This window comes from Vombatus ursinus, unplaced genomic scaffold (assembly GCF_900497805.2).
Source record: "Vombatus ursinus unplaced genomic scaffold, bare-nosed wombat genome assembly UNPS02014812.1, whole genome shotgun sequence".
In the NCBI taxonomy this organism is placed as follows: domain Eukaryota; kingdom Metazoa; phylum Chordata; class Mammalia; order Diprotodontia; family Vombatidae; genus Vombatus; species Vombatus ursinus.
Window position 1 is genome coordinate 65,239,512 of NW_020954590.1, and position 22,298 is coordinate 65,261,809.

At 38.2% G+C, this 22,298-nt stretch overlaps 1 protein-coding gene and 1 pseudogene across 4 annotated transcripts in view; both read right to left on the minus strand.

The window, feature by feature from the left end:
• Window positions 1-22,298, minus strand: part of LOC114054148 (nucleolar protein 4) — a 427,691-nt gene that overhangs the window by 112,738 nt on the left and 292,655 nt on the right. The gene's annotated exons all lie outside the window — the stretch shown is intronic.
• LOC114053797 lies at window positions 10,522-11,295 on the minus strand (annotated as a pseudogene).

Genomic DNA, 22,298 nt, shown 5'->3' on the forward strand with positions numbered 1-22,298 from the left:
TACATTTGCATTTGCATAGATCTTGTCTTGTTTTTCTCCAGTAGAATATAAGCTCCTTGAGGGTGGGAATTGTTTTTCCTTTTGTTTTTGTAACCCCAATGCTTAGTGTAGTCCTTGGCAAATAGTAGTGCATAACAAGTGCTTGTTCAATTGAATTGGATTAAGTCATCAGATGTAGAGCTGGGAAGGAACATTAGAAAACATCATTGGTCTCCAAACATTACACTACAGTAAGTAAAACAAAACAAAACAAAACAAAAAACCCAAAAAACCAAAAACACCAACAACCATCCTAGTGATTTTGTTTATTCCAACAATTATATAGAAATGGACGTTTTAAAGGATGAGATAAAGATGAAAAGATATTGGGTTCTAGAATCAGTAAGAAGTCACTGCAGGTTATTAAATAGAAGAATGTCACGGTCAGACCTGTGCTGCTAGAATATCAGTTTGGTAGCTGCAAGGATGATGGATTGGAGGGGGAGGGATTTGAGAGGGAGAAACCAATTAAGACAGCATTGCAATAATCCAGAGGATGGGTGATGAGGGCTAGGACAGGATGGTGGTGGTGTGAGTATAGAAAGGGATGGATGTGAGAGAGTGTGGAAATGATAACACTTCACAACTGACTGGTGGGATGAAGGAAAGCGAAGAATTGAGAATGACACCAAGGGAGGGAACCTGAGTACCTGGAAGAATGGAGGGGTTCTGGACAGAAACAGAAAAGTTCAGAAGACAGGGTGGGTTTGGATGAAAATCTGCGATGATTCATGCCTGCTCATACAATTCACTCTGTCTCAATAGTGGGGGAAACAGATGCAGCCAGGAGGTTGGAGCACAGAGCCCAATGAAGGGTACGTGCTGTGATCCTGAGTTGAGCTGTGGGTGGGGCGAGATGGTGTTAGGCTGTCAGGATGCTGGGAGTTGGTAGGATTTTGAGGTGTTTTTGGTACCTGGTCATGAATATGTTATAACCACCTCGAGGGTATGCTCTCTAGAGCAGAATGGGAAGTGTTGGGACCTTTCATAGCTATAGAAAACCAACATCAGAAGGGGAATAAGCAGGGGAGTACCAGGTAATGATATGTGAAAATATGGCGGTGTTATATTGGAGACCAGACCAATAGCTATTGGCTATTTTTAAAAATTACATTTAATTCCTGCTATTGGCTATTGAAAAAAAAAGGGTAGAATCGACCCATCTTCCCATCCTGTGATTATAAACCCCCTTTGGCCTAAGGAAAATGCCTTTCCTAAAGAAAACATGTTATCAAATAAGTGTCAGAGCTGGGATTCAAGCCTATGTCCACTGATTGCAAATCTAGGGCTTCTGACACTATAATATCCTTTACAGAGGAAAAAAAATAATGAAGAAGAAAATGGCAGAGACAGGAGACAGTCCTGGAAACAGGGGTGGTGGCATTTAAAAGCAGTGCTTGAGATGGTAAGAAGTAGACAATCTGAGGCTTGAAGAGAAGAGGACTAGTAGTAAAATTACAGAAGCTGCTGAGGCATAGCCATAGACATAGAGAATCTTTATTTAGTGAATGGTTGTGGGAATGGAGAGACAGTAGAAGTCTGCATTGTGTGCCCACATGGCAATATTGGCATTATTGATATATAACTACTATCTTCTGAATGTTTGGAGTGATACCATGACTAATATGGTATCAATGCCACTTTTATCTCCTCACCCAGACTCAGCTTCTGTCCTAGGGAGGGAACATTCACTTAGGATTAATTCTTTTAGGATTAGTCTGAGAAAGATGGTACTTTCTTGGAAGGGTGATTATGTTAGAAAGGAAGTGAAGCTTATTGTGATTGACAAGACAGGTTTATGAATTGCACTTATTTTATCGTAATGGTAACCAAAATTAGATTGGGCTTTGAGTATGGACAGAAACTAAAGTCTCAGGCCCAACCTGTAAGGAGATCAGGGTACTAGATAGGCCATAGAGATGACAGAGCAATGACCCGAATGTAACCTCATGATACAGGGGAAAAGTACTTAGTTCCATTAATTTTTTAAGTCTTTCAGAGTAAAGCTGTTGGGTAATCTCCATGGCCCTCGTCAAGAGTATAATGGAAATTAAAAAGAATTTATTCATAGCTATGAGGATAGTTAATACTCAAAACAAAGAATTTTAAAAGACAGATTTTGATTTAAGGAATTCTTGCTGTGCTGACTATATGTAGCTGTGGGTCTGATTTACAAAAGAGCTGAGAAAAACAAACAAACAAACAAATAAACTTGGGGCTTTGGGATGAACAGAAAAGCTGTCAACATTCTCCTGCTGAAAAGAAGCCACAAAGTAGCTTTCATAGTGTGTTGAATCATCTGCCATTTTGTAATGAGGCATATGAGCTGTAACTGAGCATCACTGGTTCTGTGGTGCTACATTTTTTTTGTTTCTTGCCCCAATTCTCTATTACTCCTCCAAACCATTAAAAAATTTTTTTCTTCCTCACACCCAAAATATGAACACAACACAAACTCCAGGTATTCTTTTCCTTCTTACGCTCTTTGCTTTGGATATTTTAGGAACTTGTATAGCTTCAACTATCACTTTGGTTTAGATTAACTCAGAAATCTGCATGTCCAATTCTGACATTTCTCTTTAACTATAGGGAATATTTACATTCCAAGTGCCTTCTGGACCTCTTGATTTTCCTGGATGTCTTTCCATCACCTTAAACTCAACATCTCTGAAATGTATAATTTACAAGCATTTATTAATTACCTACTGCGTAATAGGCATTGTGATAGGTGCTGATTATAGAGAGCCAAAGAACAAAACAGTCCCTATCCTCAAGACTCTTACATCCTTTTGGAGACAAAAACATATGCACATATTTATTTTGTATATCATATGCATATATGTATATATGTATATGTATACACATATACATACATACATGCATACACACATATCTATCTATCTATACATGTGTACATGTATATGGTATATGATATAATTTCCAGGGCAGAGAGAGACTCTGACAACTTGAGGGATTAGGAAAGGCTTTACATCACTGTCCTCCTCAAATAATTTCTACCTTCTGACATTTTGGTCACTTGTATTATCATCCTTCTACTATATTTACCTAGAGCTGAAATTTTATTGTTGTTTTTTTTTTGCTTGTGGTGTCAGTCACCAAATTCTTTGAATTCTTTCTTTCATCATAGTGTCTCATCTCATATCTGTCCTTTTCATTTTAACTGACACTATCTTATTCTGTTTTCATTACCCCACGATTAGACATCTGTCATTATTCTAAATGATTTCCCGGCTTCCAGTCTCCCCCTACAATTTACCATGAATATTGCCCTCAGTATAATATCATGCATATGGCAATTTGATCATGTTACTTCACTCTTCTAAAATACCTGATTGATACACATCACCTCTGATGCCTTGTGCAAACTGATTAGAATGGTATTCAAGGTCTTCGATGGCCTTCCGTTTCAAGTTTTTCTAACATTACTCCCATTTATTAACTATCTGGTGCTGCTAGAGTGGTCTATCCATTGTTCCTAGAATATAATTTGTATAATTCCACCTCTTTGCTCATGTTGTTTTCTATCTTTTTGCCTTTACTAATTTTGCCTCCTCTTTTTCAGATAAGCTCGGACAACAAAGACTGATTTCTCCCAAAATCAAACTAAAGACAGACTATTGAACATCATCACTCATGTATGTGTTTTCTATTTCTTTTCACAACTAGAACATATCTCTATGTTGGGTTCTATCCTCTTCTTGATATGTCACCACAAATGCCTTGTACATAGTATGTATACTTGGTACACAGTTGTCAATCACTTAAATAATAGTGATATTTTTTCATACACCATACATCATGCTTTTACACTTTCCCTACCTCCCCTGCTCTTCAGACATTTCACCCCATACCACCCAAGCTACATAACTCACTATTTATTCCATCCCAATCTGACACTTTAACTCCAGGCCTGAAAATGCCATTAAAACCACAAAAACAATACCTTAATAATTAAAACATTCTTTTTTTCCTCTTTCAAAGGTCATCTGAAATTCCCTTAATCATTAGAGAAATTTCTTGATTAGGTGGGATATAAATCCTCCCTGTACCTCCTCTTCAGATTTAAACTTTCCCCCTTTGCCCCGATACACTGAATATCATATATGTATGTGTGTATAAATATATATATTATATATGTATGTATGTATGCATACATACATCGTGGAATTTGAAATTCTTGAATAGGAATAAAAAATTGAAATACTAAATTCTTTTGTTTGCACAGTGACAAAAAGAATTGCAACAATGTCTGACCATTTGTTTGGAGTTCCTGACTCCTTTGAACCTTGGAAAAATCGGAAGGAAAGATGGATTTCCCCTCCATCATATAGTGAAAGGCACTGCATGGTGGAAAAAGATTTGTACTGGAAGGAAACCTGAATATTGATTTTAGTTCTGTCTCTACTAACTAGATGTGATCTTGATAAAGTCATTCATGAGTCTCAGTTTCCTTAACTGGTAAACGAGAGGGTGATACTTGACTGCTAAAGTGCCAATTTAAATGATTTTGAGTCTATGATTATAATAAGATAATGAAAATTATGATTCTATACTCCACCATAAATAATGATGTCCCATACAGTCTACTCCATTCATGAAAATTCCCCCACAAAACTGGAACATTTTTCCCCAAAGATGAATTTATATCTATATTTTCATATATTACAGTTTCTTTTGAAAGAATTGGTACTAAGGATTATGAATGTATTATCTAAATTAAGTATCATCTTTACTCCATAATAGTAACAGCACTGTCAACCATTAAATTAACTTGCATGCTTAAGTTTTCTGGAAATCATCCATTAATCATCTGTTACCATTTTTTAATTGAAACTATGACATTGTAATTTATTTTACTGACTATTATAGGTGGAGGTAGCTTTTTGTGCGGCTAGGAAATCGAGACATGCATAACTCAGGATTCTCATCAGCTAATCACAGAGATATCTAATCCATGTAGGATATACATGGATATGAGTCCATGGAGCAATAAAATTAGACAAAATTATGCCCTATACATTTTCACATTTGATATTATCTACAAGTAAAATTAATAAAATCATTTTTATAAAATTAGTAGTGGAATCTCTGGTTATAAACAGCCAACTTCTTCAAGCAGGTATCTCTGTAAGCTTTTTATGGAAAACACTTGACATTACAGATTCAGAGGTTAATTGTCCCATCATCATATGCATAAATCTCCCATAAATGTTAATAGGAGAATGCTAATGAGAGACACTCCTACATCAACAGGAAAATAGATTTGGTACTATGGAAATCGAATTTTTTTTTCTGTTTAATTCTACTTAACCTGAAATTGTGTTTAGTATTTGCATAACTTTCCATTCTGATTTTGAGTACATGAAATTCCTCTTCAGTATCACCAACTACAAATTTACAATAACAATAAAGTTATTATTTATCCAAAAAACCTTGCCAGTATATGATACTCTGAGGTATGAATCATATACACATGGAAAGCATATATTCAACAATTTAATGAGTCCTATTTAAATACTTAAAGTTGTTGGTTAGTTTGACTTTCTTTACAAAGCAATACCATATATAAGTGTTTATATTGTCACTGTTACAAAATACATTCTCCTATTTTACATCTGAGCCCCCCAAAGCTGATATAGAGAAATAGTGTCTTTTTCTGATGTGCAATGTATGATTTAACCGTTCTCATTTCAAGAGGGCCTTGGCCTTATTCAGTCTTTAGTTCATTGCATCCATGAGGTTTAAATGCTCTCAAATTCATTTCAAGATGAATCAAAAAGAAAACTAACTCTAAAAAATAAAATAACTCTAAAGTTTCGATGTATGGTCACATGGATTTCCTTTAGAATATATTTAGCTGGGGCAGCTAGGTGGCGCAGTGGATAGAGCAGTGGCCCTGGATTCAGGAGGACCTGAGTTCAAATCCAGCCTCAGACACATAACACTTATTAGCTGTGTGACCCTGGACAAGTCACTTAGCCCCCATTGCCAATATATCTATATCTATATCTATGTCTATGTCTATATTTATATATCTGTATCTATATCTATAAATCTATATCTGTATCTATATCTATATATTCAGCCAAGCCATTCTAACTCACAGAATCATACATTGGGAGCTGGAAGGGAACTTGGAGGCCCACTCCCTCCTTTTATAGATAAGGAAACTGAAGTCCACAGAAGTTAAGGGACTTGCTCAAAGTCACACAGAAAGTAAATGCCAGAAGCAGGATTTGAACCCAAGTTCTCTGATTCTAAAAGCAGTATTCTTCCCACTATATTTTGTGTTATCGTTGGGAACAGCAATGTGAGAAAGAAAAAGAGGTGAGTTGGAGAAGAAGAAAGTCAGTGGGGGCAGGGGAGTGAAAGGGTCATCTATCCTTTTCACTTATGTCACTTATTAAAAATGTTGCTTAGTAAAAGTTTCCTGTGATTCTTCCATCATCATATTACATCTTAAAAAACAAAGAGCAAAAAAAGTATTATGTGAGACAAGTATGCTGAAGGTGTCATTTTATATGATTCTCTTTCAAGAGAAACAAGTTTCAAAGAAAAAAAACATTTCGCAGATGAGAGATTTATAAAAACTTTTTGCTTTTCCTTCCATTGCTAAAGGGGGGATGTTTAGGTTGCCTATGGCAAAAGAGTTTTCATGACTTTATGTGTGAAGGGCACACAGTGAATTCGAGCAACTCCTACAGACCACCTATAATTGCGTAGATGAGATGTGTTCTATGTCCCAAGAAGGAGGACCCATACTGGGAAAATACCAAGGAAATCACTGATCCTTGAAGCACTGGGGTATAAGTACTGAAAAACCTCACAATGGCAGCACCTGGCAAAATATACTATTTCCAAAGGAAAAACTCAGTCTCTAACTTTTTATGGAGAAAGTTAATGCCTCAATGCAAGAAAATATTTTGTAGAATTTCATATTACATTAGTTTCTTTTCCCCCTCTTTGGGAGTAGTGACAATGCTGTCACAGGAACTCAAAAGCCTTTCATAGAAAATGGTGACTTACTTGGTAGGTATTTGGGAAGCACACACAACACTATCTAAACTTTGAACCCCCTCGATATACTTCAACAACCTGAGCATGCAATAGTCTCCCAGTCCAGAAATTCTAGTGTAAGTTGACAATTTCAATCTAAAGAAATTAGTTTTATTCAGATTTCCTTGGTGCCTAAGGGATACTTTGTCTTGAAATAAGTAACTTTTGAAAGCCACATGAACCCTTTTAGTTTACTGGGTAGGGCATTATTTAATGTACATAACGCTGGGGTATTACTTAATTTCTCCCATTCCAATTCATCCTAAGTACAACTACAGAACCTATACTTTTCCCTTATCGCCTTCTTTTATAATAAAGTCAAACTATCCAATAAATCAAAGCATAACTACAAGTCATAAAATTCAAGGCATTTGCAGGGGGATGTGTGTGGGGGAAAGGTCTGGTTCTATTCTACATTATCACACTTTCCCCTTATTCTTATGACTTCAATTCTGGCTGAGCAATACTCTTGATCATTCTCTACTAATATTGCTCCTGCCTTTACCTTTAGTCCTCTTCCCAAACTATGTATTTGACTGAAACAGTTTCTTTGTCTTCTCTAGAAAACCATACCTCTTTAAATGAAAACATCATTCCTCAAAAGCTTCCATAAACTTTACTTCATAAAGAACTCAGTTCAGACATACTACTAATCTCCAAAATGACAGTAACTTCTACTACGTTTATACATTCTTTATATTTATATTTATATCTGTTTATGCAATATGATTCCCATGTGTCTATGTACACACATCCTACAGAGCTTATTTTCTGTTCCAATTATTTGGCACTTATTATATGTTGTCATATATTGCTATTTTTAAACATATTTTTACTAGTTTCACCAGCTAGACCATAAGATTTTTGAGAGCTGCATTCATTGCTCTTATGCATCAATTTCTAGCACCTTATATTGTCACTCTCAAATAGCAGGTGATCATAAGTGTTGGTAATGATGCTTTTCCCTCTTCTTGCCTTTTAGCTCCCTGAAGCCTACAAGTCTATAATAATGCTGTTCTTCATGTACAAATATAGTACTGATCAGTGAATATGTCCTTTGATTCCTTTCAAGGAAATGATGGTGGATTTTTGGTAATGCATTCGCTCTCCCTTTACCTAGAGCCCTTGTAACCACACTTTATTTGAAAGCTTGAGGCTCTGTGGCCCCTTCAGAAGCTCAGGCCATCACCCTGAAGTCCTTGGCACTATCTCTGACCAAAGGTGCTAAGGTCATACAACCTCATGTAATAGATACGACAGAGTGCAAGGTGTCCAGGAGATACTGATTAATCACTTGTTGCTGTTGCTGCTATTGATAAGCAGTCTTAAGATTTGGAGGCTAAATGGTAATGCTTAATCCAAGGAATCATGGCACTAATGTCATGAGGAAATAATTATATTTATATTAAAGGTATGGGAGGGAGCATGACATGATAAAGAACCAGTCTTGAAGCCAGGAATAACTACCTTCAAGTCTCAATTCTGATTATTCTAGCTGTGTGTCCCTGGGCAAGTAACAACCTATCAGAGTTCTAGGCAACCCTCTAAGATTAGGTTGCAGAGAAGCAGAGAAAATTCTCACCAAATTGGTGGGAGGACTTCCCTCTCCTGGGAGTTCCTCCCTCTCCTGGGAGTTCCCTATACTAATGGAATTCTAATGAAACTGAGCAGGTTCGGTTCCTATCTCTAGCACAGGTTTACAAAACAAAAAAACAAACAAATAAGTAAACAAACACTGAAAAATCTCAGATACTATATAAAGAATGCGGCATAAAGTAAAACTTTGAGTCAAAAGACCTGAGTTTTAGTCCTGAACTCTGCCACTTTGTGACTTTAAGAAAAGCAGGTAATGTTTGTGCTTTGGGCTTATTAGCCCATATTTGTACTTACTATGTGCCAGACACTGTGTTAAGTGCTTGGGATATGAATGTAAGCAGTCAAGGCAATCGTTGCTCTCCAAGAGCTTACGTTCCAATAGGCAAGATAACCTATAAAGAGGAACTAGGGGAAAAATGTTATAGGGTCAGTCAGCATGGTATAGAGAGGGCTAGGAAGGAGGCCATGCTATAGGCAAAATGCATTGAAATACCTATTAGAGCCTGGGTTCTGGGGAGCAGATTTCAAGGATCCAGTGGTGGAGAAGATGGGGATAGGGGTGCAGTAGAAGAAAACATGGTGTGGAGATTGATAGGAGTACTAAGAATCGGAGGCCATTTAATGCCTGCTTATATCCAAACTTTAGGTTGAATAGGAAGGCCAGTGTAGGCCACTTTTCATGGGGTACTGGGTTTGGAGTCAGAAGGCCAGAGTTTGAATCTCAGCCCTGCTACTTCTTGTATGACCTTGAACAAGTCGCTTAACCTCCACAGGCCTCTAAAAACTCATGTATAAAATTAGAGGGGTTGGAGATGGAATAGATGGCTTCTAAGGTCCTTTCTAGCTAAGCATATGATCATCTGAGCTACAATTTTATGACAAAACATAGACTCTGACAAGACAGAACCCTACTTATTGTGAAGGGCAAAAAGATGCCCAGGTCTTCTGTGACTTCTCTAATTATTATTCATTTTTGATTGCACATTAATCCTTTTGTACTGAGCAACAAAAAAGGCGAGGCGGGGTTAGTACAGCGATGCTAAAACTGATGAGGACCCGGGCAGCGGGTCCAGGTTGCTGGGCATGATGGGGAAGGTAATGGGACACTGAGACACATCTTGACGTGATCCGGGGGCATTTCACTGCCGCAGAACAAAGGAGAGGCTCTAACGTGCACAGTGGGGTGTATTCATCCACCTCTTAGAAATTGAGGAACTCTCCCCTCTCTGGCGAGGCTTGAGATCTCTGATGACTACCGCGGGGGGCAGATTAATTTTAAAAGCCACTAACCACCAGTCTAGAGGGATCTTTTTGTGAAAGTAAATGCAACAAGTAAACATTGGGACAGACTCCCAACCCAGATCCATTTTTCTTGGAAACATGATCCAAACAAGACTTTCGTGCTTCACTCAATGACCTCCCGGGTTATACAGGCAGCTGCCTGCAACAGCCTCTGAAAAGGCTGCCCTACTGGCAGGACTGGTTCATAGGAATAACTGGAACAATAGTTTCTTTCAGCTCTCTGCATTGGTCACTTCTTACCATGTCCCCATCCCTAACCCCCGACCCTGTCCTCATTGAATCAAACTACCCAGGAGGCATTTTGACTAATTTGGTTGTGGGGAGGGCAACAGGAGAGAAAGGAACTGATCTGACATTGGGAAGAAATGAGTAAAGGAGCCGTTAGCCTCACATCTGTAGCTATGTGTTGTGATCCCTAAGGTGGCGGACGCTGTGTGGAGCAGGCAGGGGAGAAACATTGAGAAAGGAAGGACCTGGCCACTGCTGGTATGTGCTGGTACCCTGCTTTCACTTCCGGGCCTCGCTTTGGGCCGCCACAGCCTCCATGGTTCTGCCCACAGTGTCTGCATCCCTAAGGAACTGCGTGGACTCGATGGGTTTCAGATTTTTGTCTGACGCATACATAATGGGAATGCCAGTGGGTAGATTCAACTCCACAACTGCTTCTTCTGACAGATTCTCAAGATGTTTGACAGTCTTGTGAAGACTATTACCATGAACTGCAATCAGAACACATTTTCCCTTCCTGATCTGGGGGATGATTTCCTTTTTCCAGAAGGGCAGAGCCCAGGCAATGGTGTCTTTCAGGCTCTCACAGGAGGGTAGCTGGTCCTCAGTAAGATCCGTACAGAAGTCCTTGCTGTGCTGCTGTTGAGAGGGTGGTTGGCCTCTATTGGACGTGGCAGGATGTTGTAGGATCGTTGCCAGATCTTTTCCTGACCCTCACCATGCTTAGCAACTGTCTCTGCTTTGTTGAGGCCCATTAGACCTCCATAGTGCCACACATTTTGGCACCAAGTCTTCACTACAGGCAACCGCATCTGGTCAATTCATCTAGTACTGTCCAAAGGTTGCTCTCTTCTGGACATAGGTGAAGCAGATATCAAATTCATAGCCAGCATCTTGCAGTGTTTGGCCACAATTAGCCTCCTTGTGCCCAGTGGGGCTCAGGTCTGCATTGGACCGGTCACTAAAGTGGTTCTTCAGGTTCTAGGCGCTCTCAACATGCTGGAGCTTGTAGGCTGGGTCAGCGGGTATCAAGGAGGCTGGCAGATGGGCCATACTCTCTCATTCTTGCTTTTGTTCCCCACTAGTTCTTTCCTGGCCCTTCCTGGCAGGTAGAACAGTCTTGGGCACAGTATTGCTTTTGTAGGCAGAGGAAAATTTCGAAACAGTTCCTACCTATCTCTACCTTTCTTTTGTATTTGGAGCTGGGAAGCAGACTTGATTATACGTCGGCCTAACTGAATCCAGGAGAAATTCTAATTCCATCCTCCTTGGAATGTTTGTGTGTCTTTATTTTTAAGCTGCTGTTTAGAATCATATTCTCCAAAAGAAAAATCTGAGTGCTCCTGTAAGTTGAGTGCCTCTGGGACGCAGAGGAATGCATGATGGGAAGTGCTGTGGATCAGAACAGCATTTCTTGCATCCTGATATAGAAAATGAGGACCAGGACTGGGGTTGGGACAGGATTGCCATGTCTATGTGAATGGGTTTGGGAGATTCAGGGGGAGAACACGGGAATGGGAATGACAACAATTTGCAAACATTTAAAAAGGCAGCTAGGTGGCTCAGTGGATAGAGTGCTAGGACTGTAATCAGAAGATCTGAGTTCAAATCTAGCCTCAGGCACTTACTAGCTGGGTGATTGGGGCAAATTACTTAACCTCTGACTTAACCCACTGGAGAAGGAGATGGCAAACCACTCCTGTATCTCTGCCAAGAAAACCCCAAGTGGGTTCATGAAGAGTTGGACAGAACTGAAAAGACTGGATGGATTGCTCTGCATGCTGGACTTGACTAATGAGTGTGTTCATTAGTAGAAAATTCTTCCCTTTTTCTAAATGTAGTAGGTGGAATAGGAAACATCTGTTCATTCTCATATACAGTGTTAGAACATGATGGTCTTTTTGGGGGGGAGCTATAAGATGCATTTTTATGTTATATAGAACTGTAACTAGGGCAAGGCAACCCATGCTTTGACCAGAGGGCACAGAAATTCAGAGGACATTAACAGCAGTTAAAACATTATAAAAATAAATGATCTTAGTACTTAGTTAGAAAAAATAATAATTTAAAATAGGAAGCTACCGGATGCTTCCTTTCTCTACCCTGATAGAAGATCATTCTTACTATATCTTTGGTTCTCTAGCTCTTTTCCCACACACCATTCCTACCTTCGCTAATTGAATTTTTGTTAAAAATTAATTTGAGGACACATTTAACACTGCTTACCTCAGTGTGTTTTGTGAGGTTTGCTCCAGGTAGAAAAAAAGTGCTAGTTATGCCATGGATGTATGACTGTATTCCTTGTTTTTTAATTATCATCCTTTTGGTAAGCCTCTATCAGACAAATTGAAAAAGATACGCTATTCAATCAACAAACATTTATTTAGTACCCATTATGTGCCACGAGTTTTGTTAGGTCCTGGGGATACAAATAAAAAAATGAAATAATCCTTCTTCTCAGAGAGCTTCCATTCTCTCAGGAGAGGAAATATATATATATATATATATATATTTATATACATATATATATTTATATACATATATATTTATATACACAACACATATATACACACATACATCTATACCTATAACATAGTATGCATACATAAATACATATATGTACACATATGTGTATATATATGTTACACACATAGTTCTCTATCTTATCTTATTCTATCAATCAATCTATCTGTGTATCTATAGCAGGTAAGTAACACAAGGGATAGAGTAATTCTGGGCCTGGAGTCTGGAGGACTCAACTTCCTGAGTTCAAATCTGGTCTCAGACACTTACTAGCTGTGTGGCCCTGGACAAGTCACTTAACCCTGTTTGCCTCAGTTTCCTCATCTGTAAAAGGAGGTGGAGAAGGAAATGGCAAACCAGTTTACCAATATTTTTGCCAAGAAAATCCCAAATAGTGTCATGGACAAAAAATGACTGAATAACAGCAGCAGCAACAACAACATATACACACATATGTGTATATATATATATATGTATGTATATATGTATGTTTGTGCATACACACACACATATAATGTCATTAGCAGTTTGGAATTTTAAGAAAGGCTTTGTGTAGGTTGTACTTGTGTTGCTTCTTAAAATAAGAGAGAGGGGCAGCTAGGTGGTGCAGTGGATAGAGCCTTGGAGTCAGGAGGACCTGAGTTCAAATCTGACCTCAGACATTTGACACTTACTAGCTGTGTGACCCTGGGCAAGTCACTTAACTCCAATCATCTCACCTAAAAGTAAATAAATAAATAAAAATAAAAAGCAAGAAAAAATTTAAAAATAAAAAAATAAAATAAAATAAAATAAGAGAGATTCCATGAGGCAGAGGTGAGGAGAGACTGCATTTCAGGCCTGTGGAAGTCCACTGCAAAAATACGGAAGCAGATAATAAAGTGCCATGTGTAATAAGAAGAAAGGAAGCCATTTTGGCTGGTTCACAAAGTGTGGGAAGCAGGGAAGTAAGTAAATGAGGCTGCAAATATAACTTGGAACCAGGTTGTGAAGACCAGAGGATTTTGTATTTGATTCTAGAGACAATAGGGAGCCATTGGAGTTTATTGTGCAGGGAAATGACCCAGTCAGATCCGTGCTTAAGGAAAAATACTCTGTCAACTTCATGGAGGATCAATTGTAGTGGGGTAGAGACGAGACAGAGAGACTAATTAGGAGGCTGTGACAGTAATCTAGATGAGGAGCGATGAGGACCTGAACCAACTGTGAATAGAGTAGAGTCAGATGAGTGAGATACTGCAGCGGCTGAAAAGATATGACTAATTGGATACATGGGGTGATTTGGGAGTCAAGTATGGCACTGATGTCATGAGCCTGGAGAACTGGATGAATGGCGGTGGCTTTGACAGACATAGGGAAGTTGGGAAGAGGAGTAGGTTGTGGGGATGAAGGGACTGATAGATAATTATTGTGGACGTGTTAAGTTTGTGATATCTTTAGGACATGCAATTTAAACAGTCCAGTAGATAATTAGTGAGGCAGGACTGAAACCGATGGGACAGACTGGGGCTGTGTGTCAGTGAGTCATCTGCATAGAGACGGTGACTATACTAACGGGAACCCATGAGTCATTGAAAGAGAGAGAGAGTCCGGAGAGAAAAGAGAAAACCCAAGACAGAGCCTAGAAAAACAAACACAGTCAGTGAACGTGGACTAGCAAAGAAGACTGAAAACGAATTGCGAGACAGGTAGAATGAGAACCAGGAGACAGCAGCGACACAAATAAACAGAAGGGAGAGAGTATGTAGCATGGGGGTGCGCCTGGGCGACGTCTACAGAATAAGTGCATCAGAGGGGTCAAGATAGAGAAGAATCATCTGACTTGGTTATTAAGAAGTCATTAATCTTGAAGAAAGTTCACTTTCCGGTAACTTTGGAGAAAGTAGTTCAGCTGAGTGAGGAGATCAGAAACCAGATTTCAAAGGTTTAGGGAGTAGAAGAGAGGAAGACGAGGTAGTAAGGGAGGACTGTTTTCTAGGAATTTGACTGAGAAAGGGGTAAGATAACTAAAGGACGAGTGTGGAGAAGGTGGAGTAGAGGGATAGGTCATGGAATTTTTGGGGGTCATTCTTACTTTTAGTTTTTTTATCCAGTGTTTATTTTTTTAGTTTTGCAATTCTAGTGCCTGAATCATGTGCAACCCCTAGGGTTCTCATATACTCCATATTAAAATGGTTAGCAAATTTAAAAAGCATATAATTTATCATAGATCTATGCTAAGATAAAATAGAGTACCAATATGGAAAAAAAACAAACTAATTTTCAGCTGATAGCTTCTTCTTCTTCTGGAGGCAGTTGGGGTTAAGTGACTTGCCCAGGGCCACAGAGTAGTGAGTGTCTGAGGCTAGATTTGAACTCAGGTCCTCCTGACTCCAGGGCCAGTGCTCAATCCACTATACCACCTAGCTGCCCCAATTGATAGCTTCTTGATGCTCTCTAGTGGGCCAATGAAATATGCAGTCACATTCTTCTTTGTTAAAGCATTAAACTAATTTTTCCCCAATAAAAATTTTTGAAGAGAAGTGAGAAGAATAAGCTGCCTCACTGTGGGTCCAATTTCCTTTTTCTGACTAGAGTTGAACAACAAGAATCTTTTTTAATTTGCACAAGTTCATTTTGGATATACAGAAGGCATAGCCCAAGGGTAAAGGGAATCTGGTCTAATATACTTTCTTATCCCACTTTTGCCACAAGATAGGAGTGTATTTCATAGATAAGGAAATATGATTTTTACGTTATGCAAAAATATCACCTAATTTGCATGTATATGAACTTGACATAAGTCCTAAGTTCAATAATGCCTTGAGCTTATATAACATTTTCTTTCAAAGTGCTTTGCCATCTTTACTTGTCCTGATAATGTTCCTGTGAGATAGAGGAAGGGGGCAAGCATTCATATAACAATATCACATGGTTGGTTGCTGTATTTTGTTTTCGAAGAGGACCAAATGACATCACTATGGATAGAGTCAAGTTTTAATGTGTCTGACTATGGCTGATCAGACCAATATGAGTCTGATCATAGAGCCCAGCACCTTTTCTGATGTGGGCACACTGTGCTGAGTGGTCCTCTGCCAGTGTCTCCCATGTCATGCAATCAATTCCAAAGTTCTTAAGAGAGACCTTGAGAGTGTCCTTTGATTGCTTCTTCTGACCACCATGTGAATGCTTGCCCAATGTGAATTCTCCATAAAATGGTCTTTTTGGCAAACATATGTTTCGCATCTGAACGACGTGGCCAGCCCATTGGCGTTGTGCCCTCTGAAGCAGTTTAGTTCAAGAAAGGACCTCAGTGTCTGGTCTCTTATCCTGCCATGTGATCTTCAGAATCTTCCTAAGACAACTCAAATAGAAGTGATTCAATTTCCTGGCATGGCACTGGTATACTGTCCAGGTTTCACAGACGTACAACAATGAGGTCAGCACAATGGCTCTGTAGACCGTCAGTTTGGTAGTCAGTCTAATACTTCTTCTCTCTCTTACTTTCCTTCAAAGCCTCCCAAACACTGAGCTAGCTCTGGCAATGCATGTGTCAACCTCATTATCAATGTGTACATCCCTGGAAAGTACACTACCAAGGTAAGTGAACTTATCCACAGCATCTAAAACTTCTCAATTTGCTATAACCAATGGTTCCACATATGGGTGGTGTGGTGGTGGCTGATGGAGCACCTGTGTTTTCTTGGTGTTAATTGTTAGTATATTTAACAAAAAATTAGCACAAGCAGAAAAGAATTGATCCATACTTTGTTGCATCTCAGCTTCAGAGGCTGCATTGAGTGCACAATCATCTGCAAATAGAAAATCATGCACCAACACTCCCTCCACTTGGGTCTTGGCTTGTAGTCTTTTCAAGTTAAAGAATTTACCATCAGTGTGGTAGCTAACCTTGATGTCATGTTCATTCTCATTGAAAGCATTTGACAACATGGCTGAAAACATCATGCTAAAAAGCATGGGAGCAAGCACACAGCCTTGTTTCACTCCATTGTCCATTATCCAGAACTTGGCCTAGGACGCTGTCATGAAATTGATGCACAATGTTGACAAACTTCTCCAGGCAACCAAATTTTGACATAATTTTTCATAAGCCCTTACAACTGATAGTATCAAAAACCTTGGTCAGATCTACAAATGTGTAGAGACCTCTGTTCTGCTCCTGGCATTTCTCACGTAGTTGTCAGGCAGCAAACACCATATCAACTGTTCCTTGGCCTTTTCTGAAGCCTCATTAGCTCTCAGGTAGACGAACATCTTCCTGGTGAAGGAGCATGCTGCAGCTTCTTGGAGCCACAGGTGAGAGTTAAGTGGAACAGGTGGACACTAAGGGTGAAAAGCAGCCCTAAATAAGGACTCGGCAGCCTTCACATCAGAGGTATTAGTCTTCCCTGAACACACCCTACATCCTACAATATCACATATGGGGAATATGAGGCACAGAAATTTCTTGAAAAAAATCACACATAAAAACAGTGGTAGAGGTAGAATTGTCTTTTATTTAGTCTTTTGCCTTTTATTCCAGCTTTCCCCACTACTGCCCCTTCAGGAAAAAAAAAAAAGTACCACTAAGAGAGCAATGGATTTGAGGTTGGAGGGCTCAGAATTGAGTGAAAAGTCACTCAGTTCCTCAATCATGGCATAAAATAATCGGGAAGAAATTTAAAAGGTCTTATAGTCCCATATATGTTTCATTTATAAAATGAAGAGATTGGTCCAGGGGTGGGAAACCACATGTGGCCCTCTAGGTTCTCAAGTGCAGCCTTTTTGGTAGTTGTTCTATAAAGTTCGAATTCAGTCAAAGGGCTGCACTTGAGGGCTTAGAGGGCCACATGTGGCCTCCAGGCAACTGGTTTCCCACTCCTGGTTTAGATAATGTCTAAGTTCCTTTCCAGCTCCAAAACCTATGATGCTATTACAAAAATGTACATGAGTTACTATAACAATGGAATGAAGAAACAGGAACAGGAATGAATGAGCTTAACGGGAATGAGCGAGCCAATTGGGTGTCTCTTCTCACCTCTTGCCTTGTGCTTCCTGTGGTATTCAATTATGCCTTGTATAGACCCTTGTATAGACCCAGATTACACAACTACTGTCCTTTCTCAAATAGGAAAATTGGTATCTTTATTCTCTAGAGTTAATGTGCAAGTGATGACATGGAATTACTTTCCTGGAAGATTTTTAAAGTCAGGATAGACAGACATTTATGACTCTACAATTTCTTTCAAATCACTGGTATTCTACCTACCAAATAGGGTCCTGGACACTTGAGTTTCCTTATGTTTATGCAGTATAAGAAAAACAGAACCATAACATACTTTGTATTTTATAGTCATCCTAAAAATTGCACATCTTTAATTTTTTAAAGCTAATTCAATTCTCTGTTGCCCACTGTGATTCAATGTTGACCTCTCTAAGTAGAAATTGAATCATTGACACTTCATTGTTCATCACCATGCAGATAACCTAACTAAATATAATTGAATATATAAATGTAATTAATCATTTGTAATTCTTTCACTTAGGATAATTGTCAGATTACATAACCATAATTTCTTAGACTCTGCAAAGAATTCTATCCCACAAATAATGTTAATTTATTCTTATTATTACATCATAAAGAGGAAAATTTCTGATAGGAAGGAATGGAATGGTAGTCTATTAGTCAATTAAATAGGAGAAAGAATTTCTGAAGTTTATTTTGATTTTTTATTTTTAATGAGAAAAATATTTTTAAAATACAACAATAACATGAGAAAGACTGTCTTTAGGTGGGGTATATTGTGATTTGAAGTGCAACATAATGCCTTACCTGCTCCAAAACACTGTCCTCACAAACCAGACAGATACTTTCTACCCCCTCTATGCAACTCTGAAATTCTTATTCCAGAGACCAATAAGATATTTCAAATAACACAAGATTCCAAAAAAATTAGAAAGGCTCACTGATAGGCCTTTTGCCATCTGTCATAAATGAAAGAAGAACTGCCAGTCATGTATACATGTGCTTATTTTCTCTTTAGTATAAAATCTTTACGAGAATGTTCTAGCAATGTATAGATTAAAGGTATCATTGGGGAAATCATGAGAAGGGAAAGGTAGGATTTCACATGTTCTTCATCAGACTACATATTTATAGTAGCTAAATTGGCAAGAGGTTTTAAAAAATATGAAATTTCACTTTATTGTGTAATGATTTTTTAAAAAAAATTGACCAAGTAGAACAAAATGCAAATTTGAAAGCTCTTCTCAGACAGTGCAACCTACCCAAGCCCAGAGGGTCTTTGAATAAAGATGGGCCCAGAGGTCTTTGGATAAAATTCACTTCTGACTGACTATTTTTGTGGCTTTGGATGAGTCACATAACCTCTCCAGGCTTCAGTTTCCTCTTTTGCAAAATGAAGGGATTGGAATACATAGTGTCTAAAGTACCTTCTAACTACAAGTCCCATGATCCTATGATATATGACAATGGATATATGACAATTTTGTTCAACAGTCTTCTGAATATTGATATCAAATGAGACATAATTGATGGAGATGGGGTCTCAAAATATTCCTATTTGCACATGACATTGTACCATTTGAATCAAGATACAAAATAATATAAAGCCTCCTCAGTGAAATCGACAGCAATGAAGGAAAAAAAAATCAGTCTAACCATCCTGAAGGGAAAGCCAAAATGCACCTAAATCATATATTGCCCAGACTTTAGCATTTAGGTATACAGGCAATTCATTGAATTTAGCCATTCAGTCAATAAATATTTATTAATCACTTTGTCAACATACTGGTGAGAGAGAGTGAGGAGTTGAGGATGACAAATAGGTTGCAAGCCTGGAAAACGGGGAGAATAGTGTAATCCTCAAGAACAGAAAAATTAGGAAGAGGAGAGGATTTGGGAGAAAAGATAATGAGTTCAGTTTTGGACAGTTTGAATTTTAGATGTTTATGAGACATCTATTTGAGACATACTAAAGGTTGTTGGAGACACAAGACTCCAGGTCAGTAGAGAGGGTAGGGCTGGATAAGTATTTGAGAATCATCAGGATAGAGATAATAATTAAATCCATGGGAGCTAATAAAATTACCAAGTGAAATAATATCGAGGGAAAGCCCCGTGGGACACCCATCATTAGTTGATGTGATCTGGATAAAGATCCAGCAATGAAGACTGAGAAGTTTAGGTAGAAGGCAAATCAGGAAGGAAGTGTTATGAAAACCTAGGAAGAGGGAGGGTATCATGGAGAAGACAGTTATCAACAATGTTAAAAACTACAGAGAAGCCAAGGAAGATGAGGATTGAGAAAAAGCCATTAGATTGGCCAGTTAGGACATCATTAATAACTTTGGACAGAGTAGTTTTGGTTGGAAGCCAGGCTGTAGAGAGTTAAGAAGAGACTTTCCAAAGCTACTTTGATCATAGTCATTGTATAAATTGTTTTCCTGGTTCTGCTCATTTCATTGTGCCTCAGTTCATACAAGTCCTCATAGGTTTCTTTGATTCCATCATTTTTATTTTTTTAATTTTTAATTTCTTTATTTATTTAGGCAATTGGTGGTAAGTGACTTGCTCAGGATCACACAGCTAGTGTCCAGTGCTTGGTCTGAGGCCAGATTTGAACTCAGATCCTCCTGACTTCAGAGCTGTTGCTCTATTCACTGTGCCACCTAGCTGCCTTTGATTCCATCACTTTTATAATCTCTTTCAGTACAATTTTGTTGTTGCCGTCATTTAGTCATTTCAGTCATGTCTGACCCAGAAAATCTGAGGTTTTCTTGGCAAAGATACTGAGATGGCTTGCCATTTCCTTACAGATGAGGAAACTGACACTAATGGGGTTAAGTGACTTACCCAGGGTCATAGAGCTAGTAAGCGTCTGGGGCCAGATTTGAACTCGATCTCTCTGAGTCCAGGCCTGGCAATCTATCCACTATGCCACCTAGCAGCCCTTTTAAGTACAATAATATTCACTTACATTCATATACTTTTAAAACATTCCTCAACTGATGGGCACTCAGTTTCCAATACTCTGCTACAACAAAAAGTACTGCTATTAATACTTTTGTACTTAAGGGTCTTTTTCATTCTTTATTTCTTTTGGTTATGTAAGCTTAGCAGTGGTATCATTGGGGAAAAGAGTATACACAATTTAGTGACTTTTTGAGTATAGTTCCAAATTGCTTTCCAGAATTACTGTACCAATTTACAATTCTACCAATAATGCATTAATGTGACTGTCCTTCCAACGTCCTTTTCAAAAAATGCCATTTTCCCAAGAACAGAAGGAATACAGAAAATTGGGGAAAAAAATCTTTCCTAGACAATGTCTCAGATAGGATGTGATTGGGTTGGAATATTGCTGTGGTGTAGGAAATGATGAGCTGGTTGATTTAGAAAAACATGAAAAGACTTGGAGTTATGAAGGAAGATGCTATCTATCTTCAGAGAAATAGATGACAGGAAGAAGTAAGAATTGTACTGTCATATATATACATATATATGTATGAGTATATACATGTATATATGCATGTATTTATAAATATCTATGTATATCTATATATATCCACACTTAATTGTAGCCTTCTTTAGGGTGAGGGAGGGAAGTAAGGGAAAAAACAAAGTAAAAAGTGCACAGCAGAGAACAAAAGAAAACCAATAAGGAAGCAAAGAAAAGCTGGGCATCTTTGAAAACAATGTGTATTATTTATAAGTTTTCTTGAAATGGAAATTGACTGTTTTATATTGAATCCTCTCTTATGGTCTTCTGTGTACATGGTAATGCTTTTTTTCTTTTCTTATTTTGTATCTAGGTTTAAAATTTAAACATTTACAAAAAATAACAAGGGCAAAAAAAAAGAATGTCATTTTCCTTTTCATTTATATTTTTCAAATCCAATAGTAGTGAGGTAAAACTTCAGGGTTAGTCTAGTTTTTATTTCTCTTATCAGTGACTTGGAGGATAGTTTTTCATATGGTTTTTGGTAGCTTTCTTTTCTTCTTTTGAGAACTGCCTGTATCCTTTGACTATTTACTATCAGGCAATGGCTCTACACATCCAATATATGTAGATAGGTAGGATCCCTGTATATCTTGAGTATTAGATAATCGGAGAAAATTACTGCAATAAGTTTTTCCAGTTAATTGTTTCCCTTCTAATTTTACCTGCATCAGTTTTGTTCATACAAAAGCTTGCGCAATTGTACACTACAAAAACTGTCCATCTTATCTCCCATGGTCTCCATCCTTTCTTTGGTCATGAATTCCTCTATCTATAGTCTTGAAAGTTATCACTCTTGCTGCTTTTCTAGTTTATTTATCCTGTAAACTTTTATACCTAGATCACATACCTTGTTGGAAGTTTACTGTAATATATTGAGTATGATATTAGACTAAACACAATTTCTGCCTGACTGCTTTCCAGTTTTCTGAGAAGTTTTGGTCAAATAATGAGTCATTTAACTTGGTATTGATTATCTTTGGGTTTATTGAATATAGTGATACTATGTTCATTTGCTTCTTCCTAGTAGAT